Source organism: Macaca mulatta, chromosome 8, assembly GCF_049350105.2.
Source record: "Macaca mulatta isolate MMU2019108-1 chromosome 8, T2T-MMU8v2.0, whole genome shotgun sequence".
Taxonomy (NCBI): domain Eukaryota; kingdom Metazoa; phylum Chordata; class Mammalia; order Primates; family Cercopithecidae; genus Macaca; species Macaca mulatta.
Genome location: NC_133413.1, coordinates 136,891,084 through 136,910,067, shown reverse-complemented (window position 1 = coordinate 136,910,067; position 18,984 = coordinate 136,891,084).

Below are 18,984 nucleotides of genomic sequence, written 5' to 3'. Positions count from 1 at the left end.
GTTTGGTTTTGTTTTTGAGACAGAGTCTTGCTCTGTCACCCAGGCTGGAGTGCAGTGGTGTGATCACAGCTCACTGCAACCTGAACTCCCAGGCGATCATCTTGCCTCAGCCTTCTGAGTAGCTGGGACTGCAGATGTGCATTACTTCCGCCCAGCCATTTTTTTTTTTTAATTTTTATTTTTTTGTAGAGATAGGGTCTTGCTATGTTGCACGCGGTAGTTTCTAACTCCTGGCCCCAAGCGATTCTCCCACCTAGCCTCCCAAAGTGTTGGGACTGTAGGTGTCAGCAGCCCAGCCAAAAATAAATATTTTTTTTTTTGAGACGGAGTCTTGCTCTGTCACCCAGGCTGAAGTGCAGTGGCCGGATCTCAGCTCACTGCAAGCTCCGCCTCCCGGGTTTACGCCGTTCTCCTGCCTCAGCCTCCCAAGTAGCTGGGACTACAGGCGCCCGCCACCTCGCCCGGCTAGTTTTTTTGTATTTTTTAGTAGAGACGGGGTTTCACCGTGTTAGCCGGGATCGTCTCTCGATCTCCTGGCCTCGTGATCCGCCCGTCTCGGCCTCCCAAAGTGCTGGGATTACAGGCTTGAGCCACCGCGCCCGGCCCAAAAATAAATATTTTAAAACAAAATGAAGTAATGCTGTTTTTATGTAGATAGCTTTCTTAAAGACAACTTAAAGTATGTGTGTTTGTAATTTAAATGTGTATTGGCCAGAGGAGACAGAGGCAGGTTTGCTGAAGAATCCCAAATAGGAATTTTAGAAGTATCTGAGCTAGAAATGGCAAGAATTAAGGGAAGACTGCTTCGTATGCAAAAATGTGAGACATATATTCATTTTCTGTGATCATTGACCAATTTGTCACTGCCATTATATATTTATTTCAACAACTGAAGACTTCTTTATGAGGGCTAAGCCTTATGGAGACCACGATGTGTATAACTTAATTAGATCCTACATGCAGCTTCCCTGTTACCAGAGCTTCTTTGAGGATGCTAGGGGAGGGGAGGGGAATGTTGCACACTTTCCTATTATTAGCCTTCTAGTTTCTGTAGCCGGCTTGCTTAAGAGGGATTTGGGAGTTTCAGAACTGAGCTTCAAAATAATTGCTCTATTGGGCCGGGTGTGGTGGCTTATGCTTTTTTTTTTTTTTTTAAATTTAAGTTCTGGGGTACATGTGCAGAATGCACAGTTTTGTTACTTAGGTATATACATGCCATGGAGGTTTGCTGCACCCATCAACCTATCACCTACATTAAGTATTTCTCCTAATGTTATCCCTCCCCTAGCCCCCCACCCCCCAACAGGCCCTGGTGTTTGATGTTCCCCTCCCTGTGTCCATGTCCATGTGTTCTCATTGTTCCACTCCCACTCATGAATGAGAACATGCGGTGTGTGGTTTTCTGTTTTTGTGATAGTTTGCTGAGAATGATGGTTTGCAGCTTCATTCATGTCCCTGCAAAGGACATGAACTCATTCTTTTTCCTGGCTGCATAGTATTCCATGGTGTACATGAGCCCGGTTTTCTTTATCCATTCTATTATTAATGGACATTTGGGTTGGTTCCAAGTCTTTGCTATTGTGAATAGTGCCACAATAAACATACGTGTGCATGTGTCTTTACAGTAGAATGATTTATAATCCTTTATATACAGTAGAATGATTTATAATCCTTTGGGTATATAACCAGTAATGGGATTGCCGGATCAAATAGTATTTCTAGTTCTAGATCTTTGAGGAATCGCCACCGTCTCTTCCACGATGGTTGAACTAATTTACATTCCCACAAACAGTGTAAAAGCATTCCTATTTCTCCACAGCCTCACCAGCATCTGTTGTTTCCTGACTTTTTAATGATTGCCATTCTAACTGGCATGAGATGGTATCTCATTGTTGTCTTGATTTGCATTTCTCTAATGACTAGTGATGATGAGCATTTTTTCATATGTCTGTTGGCTGCACCAATGTCTTCTTTTGAGAATTGTCTCTTCATAACCTTTGCCCACTTTTCCATGTGGTTGTTTGTTTTTTTCTTGTAAGTTTGTTTAAGTTCTTTGTACATTCTGGATATTAGCCCTGCGTCAGATGGATAGATTGCAAAAATTTTCTCCCATTCTGTAGGTTGCATGTTCACTCTGATGATAGTTTCTTTTGCTGTGCAGAACCTCTTTGATTTAGTCAGATCCCATTTGTCAATTTTCGCTTTTGTTGCCATTGCTTTTGGTGTTTCAGACAAGAAGTCTTTGCCCATGCCTATGTCCTGAATGGTGTTACCCAGGTGTTCTTCTAGGATTTTTATGGTTCTAGGTCTTTTGTTTAAGTCTTTGATCCATCTTGGGTTGATTTTTGTATAAGGTGTAAGGAAGGGGTCCAGTTTCAGTTTTCTGCATATGGCTAGCCAGTTTTTCCAACAGCTTTTATTAAATAGGGAATCCTTTTCCCATTGCTTGTTTGTGTCAGGTTTGTCAAAGATCCGATGGTTGTAGATGTGTGGTGTTATTTCTGAGGCCTCTGTTCTGTTCCATTGGTCTATATATCTGTTGTGGTACCAGTACCATGTTGTTTTGGTTACTATAACCTTGTAGTACAGTTTGAAGTCAGGTAGCATGATGCCTCCACCTTTGTTCTTCTTGCCCAGGATTGTCTTGGCTATGTGGCTCTTTCTTGATTCCACATGAAGTTTAAAGTAGTTTTTTCCAATTCTGTGAAGAAAGCCAGTGGTAGCTTGATGGGGATGGCATTGAATCTATAAATTACTTTGGGTAGTATGGCCATTTTCATATTGATTCTTCCTATCCCTGAGCATGGACTGTTTTTCCATTTGTTTGTGTCCTCTCTTACTTCCTTGAGCAATGGTTTGTAGTTCTCCTTGAAGAGGTCTTTCACAAACCTTGTAAGTTGTATTCCTAGGTATTTTATTCTCTTTGTAGCAATTGTGAATGGGAGTTCACTAGTGATTTGGCTGTCTGTTATTGGTGTATAGGAATGCTTGTGATTTTTGCACATTGATTTTGTATCCTGAGACTTTGCTGAAGTTGCTTATCAGCTTAAGGAGATTCTGGGCTGAGATGATGGGGTTTTCTAAATATACAATCCATGTCATCTGCAAACAGAGACAATTTGACTTCCTCTTTTCCTATTTGAATACCATTTATTTCTTTCTCTTGCCTGATTGTCCTGGCCAGAACTTCCAATACTATGTTGAATAGGAGTGGTGAGAGAGGGCATCCTTGTCTTGTGCCGGTTTTCAAAAGGGGTGCTTCCAGTTTTGGCCCATTCAGTATGATATTGGCTGTGGGTTTGTCATAAATAGCTCTTATTATTTTGAGATACATCCCATCAATGCCTAGTTTGTTAAGAGATTTTAGCATAAAGGAGTGTTGAATTTTGTTGAAGGTCTTTTCTACATCTATTGAGATAATCATGTGGTTTTTGTTATTGGTTCTGTTTATATGATGGATTATGTTTATTGATTTGCGTATGTTGAACCAGCCTTGCATCCCAGGGATGAAGCCAACTTAATTGTGGTGAATAAGCTTTTCGATGTGCTGCTGGATTTGGTTTGCCAGTATTTTATTGAGGATTTTCGCATCAAAGTTCATCAGGGATATTGGCCTGAAATTTTTCTGTTGTTGTTTTGTCTCTGCCGGGTTTTGGTATCAGAATGATACCATAAAATGAGTTAGGGAGGATTCCTTCTTTTCTATTGTTTGGAATAACTTCAAAAGAAATGGTACCAGCTCCACTTTGTACCTCTGGTAGAATTTGTCTGTGAATCTGTTTGGTCCTGGACTTTTTTTGGTTGGTAGGCTATTAATTACTGCCTCAATTTCAGAACTTGTTACTGGTTTATTCAGGGATTCAACTTCTTCCTGGTTTAGACTTGGGAGGGTGTGTGTGTCCAGGAATTTATCCATTTATTTCTTGTCTTCTGCTAGATTTGAATTTGTCTGCTGATGTTTCTCTAGTTCTTTTAACTTTAATGTTAGGGTATCAATTTTAGATCTTTCCTGCTTTCTCTTGTGGATATTTAGTGCTATAAATTACCCTCTACACACTGCTTTAAATGTGTCCCAGAGATTCTGGGAGTCCTCTTTCTCATTGGTTTCAAAGAACATCTTTATTTCTGCCTTCATTTCATTATTTACCCAGTAGTCACTTAGGAATTGGTTGTTCAGTTTCCATGTCGTTGTGTGGTTTTGAGTGAGTTTCTTAATCCTGAGTTCTAGTTTGATTGCACGGTGGTCTGAGAGACTGTTTGTTATGATTTCCGTTCTTTTGCATTTGCTGAGTAGTGTTTTACTTCCAATTATGTGGTCAATTTTAGAATAAGTGCGATGAGGTGTGAGAAGAATGTATATTCTGTTGATTTGGGGTGGATAGTTCTGTAGATGTCTATTAGGTCTGCTTGGTCCAGAGTTGAGTTCAAGTCCTGAATATCGTTGTTAATTTTCTGTCTCGTTTATCTGTCTAATATTGACAGTGGGGTGTTAAAGTCTCCCAGTATTATTGTGGGAGTCTAAGTCTCTTTGTAGGTCTCTAAGAATTTGCTTTATGAATCTGGGTGCTCCTGTATTGGGTGCATATATATTTAGGATAGTTAGCTCTTCTTGTTGCATTGATTTCTTTACCATATGTAAATGAATCTTTGTCTCTTTTGCCCTTCTTTGTCTCTTTTGATCTTTGTTGGTTTAAAGTCTGTTTTATCAGAGATTAGGATTGTAACTCCTGCTTTTTTTTTTTTTTTTTTTTTTTTTGCTTTGCATTTGCATGGTAAATATTCCTCCATCCCATTATTTTGAGCCTATGTGTGTCTTTGCTCATGAAGTGGGTCTCCTGAATACAGCACATTGATGGGTCTTGACTCTATCCAATTTGCCAATCTGTGTCTTTTAATGGGGGAATTTAGCCCATTTACATTTAAGGTTAATATTGTTATGTATGAATTTGATCCTGTCATTATGATGCTAGCTGGTTGTTTTGCCTGTTAGTTGATGCAGTTTCTTCATAGTGTCGATGTTCTTTACAATTTGATATGTTTTTGCAGTGGCTGGTATTGGTTGTTCCTTTCCATATTTAGTGTTTCCTTCAGGAGCTCTTGTAAGGCGGGCCTGGTGCTGACAAAATCTCTCAGCATTTTTTGTCTGTAAAGGATTTTTATTTCTCCTTCACTAATGAAGCTTACTTTGGCTGGATATGAAATTCTGAACTAAAAATACTTTTCTATAAGAATGTTGAATATTGGCCCCCACTCTCTTCTAGCTTACAGGGTTTCTGCAGAGAGGTTCGCTGTTAGTCTGATGGGCTTCCCTTTGTGGGTAACCTGACCTTTCTCTCTGGCTGCCCTTAACATTTTTTTCCTTCATTTCAACCTTAGTGAATCTGACTATTATGTGTCTTTGGGTTGTTCTTCTCGAGAACTATCTTTGTGGTATTCTCTATATTTCCTGAATTTGAATGTTGGCCTGTCTTGCCAGGTTGGGGAAGTTCTCCTGGATAATATCCTGAAGAGTGTTTTCCAACTTGGTTCCATTCTCCCTGTCACTTTCAGGTACACAAATTGAACGTAGATTTGGTCTTTTCACATAGTCCCGTATTTCTTGGAAGTTTTGTTCATTCCTTTTTATTTCTTTTTTCTCTAATCTTGTCTAGTGTCTTTATTTCATTAAGTTGGTCTTCAATCACTGATATCCTTTTTTCCATTTGATCAGTTCGGCTATTGAAACTTGTGTATGCTTCATGAAGTTCTCATGCCGTGTTTTTCAGCTCCATCAGGTCATTTATGTTCTTCTCTAAACTGGTTATTCTAGTTAGCAATTCGTCTAACCTTTTTTCAAGGTTCTTAGCTTCCTTGCATTGGGTTAGAACATGCTCTTTTAGCTTGGAGGAGTTTGTTATCACCCACCTTCTGAAGCCTACTTCTGTTAATTTGTCAAACTCATTCTCCGTCCAGTTTTGTTCCCTTGCTGTTGAGGTGTTGTGATCCTTTGGAGGAGAAGGGGCATTCTGGTTTTTGGAATTTTCAGCCTGTTTGTGCTGGTTTCTCCCCATCTTTGTGGATTTATCTACCTTTGGTCTTTGATGTTGGTGACCTTCGGATGGGGTCTTTGAGTGGATATGCGATTCCTTTCTGTTCGTTGGTTTTTCTTCTGACAGTCAGATCCCGCTGCTGCCGGTCTGCTGGAGTTTGTTGGAGGTCCACTTCTGACCCCGTTTTCCTGGGTATCACCAGCGGAGGCTCAGTTGGAAATGCACAAATCACCAGCCTTCCTCGTCTATCTTGCTGGGAGCTGCAGATTGGAGTTATTTCTATTTGCCCATTTTGCCAGCAATCTCCCCAACCCCCCCCCTTTTTTTGATGGAGTTTCACTCTTGTCACCCAGGCTGGAGTGCAATGGGCATGATCTTGGCTCACTGTAACCTCTGCCTCCCAGGTTCAAGTGATTCTCCTGTTTCACCCTCCTGAGTAGCTGGGATTACAGGTGCCTGACACCAGGCCTAGCTAATTTTTGTATTTTTAGTAGAGATGGGGTTTCACCATGTTTGTCATGCTGATCTTGAACTCCTGACTTCAGGTGACCGCCCATATTGGCCTCCCAAAGTGTTGAGATTACAGGCGTGAGCCACTGTGCCTGGCTGGCTCATGCTTTTAAACTCAGCAATTTGGGAGACTGAGACAGAGAGGATTGCTTGAACCCAGGAGTTTAAGACCAGTCAAGGCAACATAGGGAGACCCCGTCTTTACAAAATATAAAAACATTAGCCAGGCATGGTTGCATATGCCTGTAGTCCCAGCTACTAGGGAGGCTAAAGTGGGAGGATCAAGGCTGCAGTGAGCCATGATTGTGCCACTGCACTCCAGCCTGGGCAACAGAGTGAGACCCTGTCTCAAAAAAAAAAAAAAAAAGAAAGATTAAAAAAAGCTCTATTAATAATGACAAAGATCACAGGAGTGCTAATGCAAAAAAAAATGCTCTATTAATAACGACAAAGATCAAGGGAGTGCTAATGCAGGCACTGATAGTAGCTCACACTTACCATTTACTATGTGTCAGGGACATGTAAGGGCCTGAAATGAGTTATACCATTTAATCCTCATAATGTTCTCACAAAGCAGGTGCACTATTTCCCCACTTAGATGAGCAAACTTGTGAGGGGTATGGAACTTGTTCAAAGACACTCATCTACTAAGTACTACAGCTGGGCTTCCCACCCAAGACTGCTCAGTTCTAAGATCTGAGCTTTGAACCATGACATTAAAATCTTTCTCTGTAACAGGGGGAGGTAAACTTTTTATGTAAAGAGCCAGAGAGTAAATATTTTAGGCTTTGTGGACCAAAATACAAAATTGAGGATACAATATAGGTTCTTATAAAAAGAGAAAACCAATTTCTACCAATTTTTGAACAAAATCCAAACTTTTATTTATAAACACTGAAATTTGAATTTCATATATATTATAGTTTTCACATGTCACAAAAATACCATCATTCTTTTTATTTATCTTCAACCATTTAAAGATACAAATACCATTCTTAGCTTGGAGTTACACCACACACACACACACACACACACACACACACACACACAAAAGAAAGCAGAGTGTGGGAGTGTAGTAGTTTCATGACTACAGTTGGACATGGAGTGTTAACAGTGAGATTGATTGCCTGAGACTATGAATGAGAAAACAAAACGAAACAAAAAATACAGAAATTCCAAGAAGGAAAACTCCAGCTACGCTGCCATGTAGCAGAACCTTTTCTGGCATAGCCAGAAGTACTATCTACTTTTTCCTTCAGTGGTGAGGTTCCCATTTTGAATTTAGCATTGTAAAAATTTCTTAAGGGAGAACGAACAGAATCCCTGAAATTAGAACTGGTCTAGAAAATCCGGCATATGTTTCTTTAGCTGTGGATGAAGTTTAGATGTTATAATTGGTTTGGAACTCTGCCCACGTCTCTCTCTTACTGTAACCCACTTGCTCAAGTAGAAGGAAGAGGAGGAAAAGTAAGAAGTAAAATGAGGACAAAGAAGAGATGGGAGAAGAGCTATATTTACGGCCCATATTTCCTTTATTCTTTTTTAGGAACTCCAAGATTTCATTATATCCCTTGACAAATTCGTATACTTACATAGTATTCTGGAATTCAGCCAACTCTAATAGAGGCTGAGAGACGGAGATGGAGGATGGAGATTCAGGACATGGCACTCATCCGCATCTGGCTGGCTGACCATTGGTGGTGATTAACCTTCCTGAAGTTCTGTGTCATCCTCTATAAAACAAGGGAAGAGCCCAACATTTGATAATCCTTATGAACTGGGACACTTGGTTACATCCAATTTAGAACTAACAATTACTTCTCTAAAATTAGGAGCAGAGAGTACAAAGAATGTAGATGATCACGTTTTGTCTCCCAACATCAAGAACACTCTTAAGCAAACTTTCCTTTAAAGAGGCAAGTCTTTGGAGTCCCTTGAGATCCTGCATCATAGTTTATAATTTTGAATAGTTTTTATTATTTATTTATTTATTTATTTATTTCTGACACGGAGTCTTGCTCTGTTGCCCAGGTTGGAGTGCAGTGGCATAATCTCGGCTCACTGCAACCTCTACATCCTGGGTTCAAATGATTCTCACGCCTCAGCCTCCTGAGTAGCTGGGATTACAGGTGCACACCACCATGCCCAGCTACTTTTTGTATTTTTAGTAGAGATGGGGTTTTACCATATTGGCCAGGTTGGTCTTGAACTCCTGGCCTCAAGTGGTCTGCCCACCTTGGCCTCCCAAAGTGCTAGGATGACAGGCATGAGCCAACATACCTGGCCAATTTTGACTCATAATTAAGTTTCAATACCAAGTACATTATTAAATCAGAACACAGAGTGTTGACACATAAATAGTAGCAGCTGACCCGAGGGAAAGAAGTAACACAGCGTGATACCTAAGAAGATGTAATTACTAAGGGATTTTCACACATCAATAGTTAGCAGACAGACTCTTGTGGTTTCAGATTCCTAGAATATCAACACCTAAATTGACACGAGGGACATAGTCAGGAAATCCAGGACTGAGTCCTGGCTCCCTTGTTGTGGCCAGCTGTGTTACTTTAGGAAAGTTATCAAATACCTTCAAACCTCAGTCTCTCCATTTTTAAGATGAAGATAAGATCTATTGGAGTGTCATGAGGTTCAAATTCATTCAATCATCTATTCAATGAGCACTTATTAATTTTCTTCTGTGTTCTAGATCCTAGGGATAAAAATAAATAATATATAGTCATCTTCTTAAAGAAGTTAGCCAGGTGCGGTGACTCACACCTGTAATCCTAGCACTTTGGGAGGCCGAGGCGGGAAGATCACTTGAGGTCAGGAGTTGGAAACCAATGTGGCCAACATGGAGAAATCCCATCTCTACTAAAAACATGAAAATTAGCTGGGCATGGTGGTGCACACCTGTAATCCCAGCTACTCAGGAGGCTAAGGCAAAAGAATCACTTGAACACAGGAGATGGAGGTTGCAGTGAGCAGAAATCATGCGATTGCACTCCAGCCTGGGTGGCAGAGTGAGACTCTGTCTCACAAAAACAAAAAACAAAACAAAAAACACGCCAAAAAAAGACGCTCACAAGCCAGAAAGGCGTGGTAGACAATAAACACATATGAAACAGCATGCAAATGGTATGAACTGGATGCTGTTGAGCCAAGATTAGGAATACTCTACCCTGCCTAAATGAGTAACAAGGGTCTCTGGAGAAGTAAAGTCAGAAATGATTATTGACTGGGCACGGCAGCTCATGTCTGTAACTCCAGCATTTTGGGAGGCCAAGGTGGGAGGAATGCTTAAGCCCAGGATTTCAAAACCAGCCTGGGCAGCATAGCAAGATGCCATCTTTATTAAAAAAAGAAAGACAATATTGATGGATTGATGGATGAGTGGAGATTAGGCAAGGCAAAAGGAGAAAGTATGTTCCAGACAGACATGGCAGCATGAAAAAAAAAAAAGGGAAGAAAAATGTGTTATATTTTGTAATCTGCATGTTGTATGTACTCCTGAAATGTGTAATGTGATGAGTATTGGCAAACGAAGTGATGTAGGTAAAAAATGTGACATTCTGATTTAGTCCAGTTCTCTTAAGTTCAGTTTCAGGTCAGTGATTCATATATAATCACACTCAATTCTTTGGAAGTGAGTCACTAAGCACAGTTCATACTCAGGGATTATGTGTGTGTGTATGTGTATATATACGTTTGTGCATGTATATATATACACATACACACACATATATACACAAATATATACATGCATGCTTACACATACCCCATTGCTTGAGTGCGGGCTATATTTAGTTATTTAGTGACTCACTTCCGAAGAATTGAGCATAGGGAAAGAAAAAGAGCTACCTTACCACTGGAGAAACCTGGCAAGCACTGTCTCAACCAGGTGATCAAGGTTAACAGTGACAAGTCATGTTGTACCCACTTTTTTTTTTTTTTTTTGAGACGGAGTGTTATACTCTGTCACTCAGACTGGAATGCAGTGATGCACTCTCGACTCACTTCAGCCTTCACCTCCTGAGTTCAAGTGATTCGTCTGCCTCAGCCTCCTGAGCAGCTGGGATTACAGGCACATGCCACCACACCCAGCTGATTTTTTTTGTTGTTAGTAGAGATGGGATTTCGCCATGTTGGCCAGCCTGGTCTTGAACTCCTGACCTCAGGAGATCCGCCCACCTTGGCCTCCCAAAGCACTGGGATTACAGGCATGAGCCACCACACCTGGCCATGTTGTAGCCTTCATATGATGTGATAAGAAGGGCACTTCAACTCTGTGGTCTTCTCCCAAAACAAAGAATAACTCCAGTCCAGCTGTAAGAAAGATATAAGACAAACCCAAATTGAAGGACAGTATATGAAATCTCTGACCAGTAGTCCTCAAAATGATCAAGGTCATCAAAAACAAAGCTTTGGGAAATTGTTACAGCCCAGAGGAGGCTAAGGAGACCTGATGACTAAATGCAATGTAGTTGTCTGCATGGGATCCTAGAACAACAACAACAACAAAAAAGGACACTGGAGGAAAATTAGTGAAATCCAAATGAAGTATGGAGTTTAATAAATAATAATTAGCAACCTTGGTTGCTTAGCTGTGACAAACATACCACGGTAATGTAAGATGTTAACAACAGGGAAAATGGGCAAAGGGTATATGGGAACTCTCTGTATTACCTTTGAAACAAAAAGCTAAAATTATTCTAAAATAGAAAATTTTATACAATATTAAATGAATAAAAACATACAATATTCTATCTTTTCAATATTAGTTAAGAATTGTAAAAGGCACAGAGCTTTTTAAGCCGTATTACCATCCCTGAGCACATTTTAAGGCTTTGTCTTTATCTGGGAGGGAACTCCCATCTCCCAATATAGCTGTGCTGAGAAAAATGGATATTTCTGAGATCAGTTCCCAGTAAGACTTATTTGAAGTGCAGGAATTCAAAGACAAACAGAGCAAGATAGAAAAGGGTCTTTGGAGTTAAGATTCCTGGGAGCTCTTTTCATCTGAGGCTTAATTTGATATGATTGTGTTAGAATATTTCTTCCGACATCTTGGAGTCTGGGAGAAGGCCAATAGAATCCAACACTTTTCATCTGTCTTCATAAATCCCAATCCTATACTGGAAAAAATGTTCTCTCACAAAATTGAAGACAAGAAATCCTGTTCAATGAACAAACTAAAGGCAATAATATGGGATGCAAAGACCTTGACATGAGAGGAAGCAGGCCTGGGCACATCTTGGGCAAGCAACTCCTCTGCCTCTCTATCTATATCATAAGATGATAATTTTGGAACAGTTTATTTTCTCCTTCTAATGCTAAAATGCTAGGACTCATTTCCTAGACAGTTGAAAACATGTTTATGGGCATGATATCTCTCCACAAGACTGAGTATTTGTGGAGCCAAGAGAATTTCTAAACACTGATTGAATACAACTATATTTTGAAAGGAAACTTACTTTTCAAACTAATGAGTTTGGATGGATCAGCCTACAGGGGCATATATTTTTCATAGAATTAACCAATCTGCTCATCTCTTCTTTTGGTTTTACTTATATCAACTGGGTTAGTTTTAGGGAAAGTGTGTTTCTTTTTTTTCTTTCCAGAGTGTCCCTCTAGAGGGTTTGTTGCTCAAAGTCTTCCTGTTGCTTGAACTTGTCCACAGACAGCCAGGCCTCTCTTTGTGTCTTTCTTCCAAAAAAGGAAGGCAACTGCTTCATTCATTTATTAGTTTGAACAATCGCTTTCTTAATCATTGATTTATTTCTTTCTTCACACACTTAGATTATGTAGAGAGAACTACATTTGGTTAGTTACTAGATGCTACCAAAAAGCTCATACTTAAGTAGAAAAAGAAACAAAGAAAAAAATATAACATAGTGTAATAAAGGTATACAGAGCGTGCTCAGGAAACTGTAGGAGGAATAACAAATGAAACTTGGGAATGTCAACCCTGTTCCTGCTTCCAGGCCTTTGTACCTGTGTTTCTTAAGTCTGAAACACTTCCCCAAACATAGTCATAGTCATGGCTTGCTCTGAAGCTTTATATATATATATATATATATATATTTTTTTTTTTTTTTTGGTTTTGGTTTTTCGCGAGATGGAGCCTTGCTCTGTCACCCAGGCTGGAGTGCAGAGGTGTGATCTTGGCTCACTGCCGCCTCTGCCTCCCAGGTTCCAGTGGTTCTCCTGCCTTAGCCCTGTGAGTAGCTGGGATTACAGTCGCATGCCACCACACCTGCTTAATATTTGTATCTTTAGTAGAGACAGGGTTTCATCATGTTGGCCAGGCTGATCTTGAACTCCTGACCTCAAGTGATCTGCCAGCATCAGCCTCCCAAAGTACTGGGAATACAGGTGTGAGCCACCGCGCCCAGCCTTAATTCAGTTTTCTGCTCAAAATTCCCCCATGAGTGAAGTCTTTTCCTGCTACCTGATCTTTCCCTTACTGTGCTTTATTTTTTTTCAGTGATATTACATTATATATTTGGTTGTTTATTTATCATCTGTCTGCCCATTAGATGAACAGGAAGGCAGAACCTTCTATCCTGTTGACCATGATATCTCAAGTACCTATGTCTCTGTTTTGTGAATATTTGTTAAATGCTGAATGAATGAACGAGTAAATGAATGGATGAACACTGAGTGACACATGAAAGCTTCCTGGAGAATGTGGCAATATAACTGAATAATTGGAGGTATGAATGGGAGTCACCAAGGCAAAGACACAATGAGAACAGGAATTCTAGGTAGAGAAAGCACATCAGCAGAAGCCTGTAAAGATGAGAGAGCTTGGAGTGTTCTTCAGATTGCAAACAGTTTGGTGTTGCTGAAGCCTGGGATGAGATGGGATAGGAGCGAGGAGCCATGAGACTGGAGAAGACAGCAGGGAAGAAGGCTTCAGTCAGCAGGCTGGAGAAGTCACATGGCAGTGTGTGCCAAGCAAGGAAGAGGGTGGCCTTGGGGGTGGCTGAAGAGCCATTAAAAGAACCCAGTTGGTGACTGGAGGCCACAGAATGCCCTCATCTTCCCAAACCTTATTCTGGCTTTTTCTTCAAATCCCCAACAACTCCAAATCTCTTCCATTAGCTTTCCTTTAAATAGGGGTCTTTCAAAGTTTTTTTTGACTATTATCACATTGAGAAATACATTGAACATGGTGTCCAGTTCATAAATAGGGTGACAGGTGATTGATTGATAGATACTTAATCCTTACTACATCTAATGTACTGTATTTTCTATTCTATTCTATATTCTATTCCATTCTATTCTACTTTCTCTTTTTCTTTTTTTTTTTTTTTGTGACTGTGTCTCACTCTGTAGCCCAGGTTGGAGTGCAGTGGCACAATCTCAGCTCACTGCAATCTTTGCCTCCCAGGTTCAAGAGATTCTTGTGCCTCAGCCTCCCGAGTAGCTGATATTATAGTCATGGACCACCACTACCAGCTAATTTTTTTGTAGTTTTAGCAGAGACAGGGTTTCAGACCATTCTCAAACTCCTGACCTCAAATGATCTGCCCACCTCAGCCTCCCAAAGTGCCGGGATTACAGGCGTGAGCCACCGCACCCGGTCCCTATTCCAGTCGATTCTTAAGACTGCTGGTTGTTCCCACTAAACTGATTTCTCTACCCACTGTTTTCAAATACACCTGTAATGGGATCATGATGTAATTATCTTTTTATTTTCTTTTACTGAGGATTACCTTTTAAAAAGTCTGAGCAACACTTGTTTACAGCCCAAAGCCCAGGCCCAGACATTTCCGCATCAGAAAGCACACCCCAGGCAAATGGCCTTCAACCCTAAGATGACTCAGATCCCATGCTGGGAGAATTCTCTGATGAAAAACTGGGAGGCCAGTTAATGGCCCTTGCCTTCAGCAGCCAATGCTTAAGGAGTGGTCTGCCTTCTGACAGTGTGCTTCTGTGCATGCCAATAGTAGTTACCTTTCAAAGCATAGTTGTATTAAATGAGTTCTTAAAGTGACCTGGATTCCAGGCAGGGAGCCCCAGGGGATGTGCTTGCATTTCTTGTGAAGATCATCATTGCTTATATCAGTCATCTTAGCAAAAGGCATTTAGCAGACTTGCATGTGTCTGGCATAGTTGGAGTCAGCCTGGTTTATGGGTTGTTGATGTTAACTTGCAGGAGGGAAGACGATTTTTGAAATAAATCTTTGCCCAAAGCGATCAGAAGTCCTCCAGATCATGTTTAGTGAGGGGGAAGGCAGTGTGCTGATGGGAAAGAGCTCAGGATTGTGAGTTAGAGGAGACAGAAATGAGTCTAAGACTCTCCTCATGTGACCACGGTCAAGTTATTTAACTTCTTTAAACTCAGTTTCCTTACGAATGAAACAGATGGAATAATTCTCTCCCTTGACTTCACAGAGACATTTTAGGACTAAAAATAATGTATGTGAAAGTGCTTTGGCATGCCCAAAACTTACACAAATGCTAACAGTTTGTTCTGAACATGAATGATGATAATTAATAAATACATTCCAAACAATTATAAAACTACCATCTTCCAGATAAGAAAACAGACTCCAGAGAGATTCAAAACTGACAAACAAAGAGGGATAATAAATGATAAAGCTAGAATGCAAACCCAGGCCACGGTGGTTTTAAAGTCCTGCTGTGAACTACCATGCTTTATAGGAGACATCCGGGGGAATGTAGGAGCCCCATGCTGGGTGCTCTTTGATAGGACAGATTCTTGCCTGTCTCGTAGCATTCACAATGGCTGGTACACAGAACATGCTCAATCTGTGTGCCTTGCACATAAATATTCTCACTTGTCCTTCTCTTCCTCTTTCTTTCTTGGATTCTTAAATTATTGTTGTTTTATATACATATACTTTCTTAAAATTACTCTGTTGTGCAGGCTAGCTTCCTATAGCACTTGGAGTAGCAATAAATAAGTAAAGCCTGCTTTGGATTCAGGAATAGAAATTGTTCAGGCGGAAAAACATATCTAGTGAAATACCTGTTTTTATTCATTTTCAAATATGGGCACCTACAAGGCACAAATGCCACCCAGAAGGCACACAGAAAGGCTCACACTACAACTGCACTTGCACTGTTGAAATAGATTTGAAGCCTGAGATTGGTGTCCTGCTTGGTTGAGTTGTATCTGGCTCATTTTGGGACAAGCTCATTTGGAGTTTCTTGCCTTGGCCTGGCCCCAGCAAACCAGAAATTATAGATTCCTAATCCAGAGTTCTGCTTGTATTTCTTACGCACACACTCCAGGGAAAGTCACTGTATTAGTCTGCTAGGGCTTCCATAATGAAGTGCCACAGATGGGGTGCCTTAAACAACAGAAAGTTGTCTCCTCATGATTCTAGACCAAGGTCAAGGGGTCTGCAGAGTTGGTTTTTTCCTGAGGGTCTCTCCCTTGGCCATCTTCTCTTGACATGTCTTCCCTCTGTGTATGTCTGTGTCCTAATCTCTTCTTATTAGGATCCTAGTCATATTGGACTAGGGACTACCCTAGTGACTGCATTTAACCTTAATTACTTCTTTGATATAGTTTGGATGTCTGTCCTTTCCAAATCTCATGTTGAAATGTGACCCCCAGTGTTGGAGGCAGGGCCTGGTCATGGGGATGGATTCCTTATGAATGGCTTGGTGCTCACCCTGCAGTGATTAGTGAGTTCTAGCTTTATTAGTTCATGTGAGAGATGGTTATTTAGGAGTTTGATGTCTCCCTCCCCTTTCTCTTGCTTTCTCTCTTGCCATATGATGTGCCCATTCCCTGCTTTGCCTTCTGCCAATGAGCAAATGCTTCCCAAGGCCTCACCGGAAGCAACACAGACCCTGCTGCCATGCTTGTATAGCTGCAGAACTGTGAGCCAAATAAACCTCTTTTTTTGTAAATCACCTAGCCTCAGGTATTCCTTTATAGCAATGCACACTAGACTAACACACCCTTTAAAAACTCTATCTCCAAATTGAGTTACATTCCGAGGTACTGGGTATTGGGACTTCAATATATGAGTTTGGAGGAGGGGACACAATTCAATCCATAACAATTGAACAGTGGAATGAGATTAAAATAATGACAATGGGATCTACAAGAAACATAGTTTTCTTAAAATCTGGGGACCTGGAGGTAAAAAGAAGCAAAAGCAACATTCTTTAGGTTTGTGTATTATTTTACTTTCAGAAAAGAAATTTATTTCAATTCCTTTTCGTGCTTCTGTTGTTATACTAAAATGTCTCTTTCCATGTGGGAAATAGTACATTATTTCTAAGGAAAAAGGCTATTTGATGACATCAAGGTGCTCCGTTTATTCTGTGAAAAACCACTCATTTTACATGTACATGCATTTCTTGTAGGCACCCTGGAGGAAGAAGATAACTATTTCTCCATAACAATGAAAACTACCAGAGACCAGATTTATTTTGTGTTCTTCTAGAGCCAATAAGGTGGGAGAACTGAAGGAAGGCCTGTGAGGCACACAGAGGCCCATGAAATGGCCTTTTATGAACTCATGCTTCTGTGTAGGGCCTGTACCCAAACTGATGCGAGACTCACCACTCTGTCTAGACTTTATTGTCTGAAGATGCTCTTTAGATGTTATCAGACTATTCTCTATACTAATTTTTGCTATTTTGGACTCTGCCTGGATTTTTTGCTCCTGAAGAGTTACTTCTTTGCTTTTTTAAAATTCAAGTTTATTGAGGTATAATTTATATATAGTAAAATTCACCCCTGTTTTAGGTGTAGAGTTTGAAGACTTTCAAAAAAATATATACGTTCATGTAACTAACACCACAATCAAGTTGCAGATTATTTCCACACACCCCACAAAGATTCTCTGATTCTTTATAATCAACATTGTCCCTATTCTCAGTCCCTGACAATCATTGATCTTATTTCTGTACCTATAGCTTTCTTTTACCAGAGTGTCATATAAATGGAATCATATATGGAATCATATAAATGAATCTCCCAATGCTTTTTAGAGTCATTCCTGTTTATTTCAGGTATCAGTCATTTGTTTCTTTTCGTTGCTGACTAGTATTCCATAATATAGATTCCCAATTTGTTTATACAGTTACCAGCTCATGGACATTCAGGTCGTTTCTAGTGTTTTGATATTATGTTTAAAGCTTCCATAAACTTTTGCATGTAGGTCTTTGTGTAGATAAGTTTACATTTTGAGGGTAAGTACTTATGAAATAGTTTGAGTTCTCTGAGAAGTAGATGTGACGACTGGGTTAGACATTCAAGAGATTTAGGGAAATGCTCATGAAATAAAAAGCGGAGGGAACAGTGAGAAGGCAGGGAGAAGTTTCTGATCATGATGCAAATCTGATACCTGTGAAGGATAAGAAGGAAGAGAAACTGAACACACACATGCAAAATTGTAGATTGGTGCTATTCTACTACAGTTTCTGCTAGGACTATGGGGAGTCTTTGAGCTAAACTTATCTTTGGAGGAGTGCTTTGTCTTACAGGAAAGAGTTTGATTAATCTGCTCACTGGGTTCTGAGCAGGAGCTGGGAGCAGACCATAGGAAATGTGTCATTAGTGTGACTGTATTCATTTGGTTTAGAGAAGCAGCCACTTAAGTCGATTATGTTCCTGCAGCAGAGATCTGAGTGGCTTACCTTCCGGAGCACTGCAACCTACAAGTGCCATCCCTGGGTCCTGTGGCAAGCATATTTTTAACTACAAGAAACTGCCTAACTTATCCTAAATGACTGCATCATTTTGCATTCCTACTGGCAATATATGAGAGTTCCAGTTGCTCTGCATCTTCACCAGCACGGTGTGTTTTCTGTTTTGTTTTAATTTCAGCCATTCTGGTAAATGTGTACTACTAACTCACAGCATATTAATTTGCATTACCCAATGAATGAACATATTGAGTGTCTTTTCATGTACTTATTTGCCTTCTGTATTTCAACTTTGGTGAAGTGACTATGCAAATCTTCCACTCATTTTAAAAATAGGATTGTTATCATATTGTTAAGTTATAATAGTTATTTATATATTCTGGATACAAGTTATTTAGTAGAAATGTGTTTTCTAAATATGTCACCTAATTTGTGGCTTTTCTTTTTATGCTTTTAAGAGTATCTTTCAGAGTGCAGAAATTTAAAAATTTTGATAAAGTTCAATCTATCAATTTTATTTTGTTGTTCATGTGTCTTAACTAAGAAGTCTTTGCTTAGACAGATCATACAGATTTTCTCCTAGGTTTTTTTTTTTTTTTTTTTTTTTTTTTTTTTAAAGACAGGGTCTCGAAGCATTTCACCATGTTGGCCAGGCTGATCTCAAACTCCTGACCTCAGGTAATCTGCCTGCCTTCACCTCCCAAAATGTTAGGATTACATGCATGAGCTACCACACTTGGCCTCTCCTAGGTTTTTATCTAGAAGTTTTATAGTTTAAGTTTTGCATTTGTTTATCTATCAT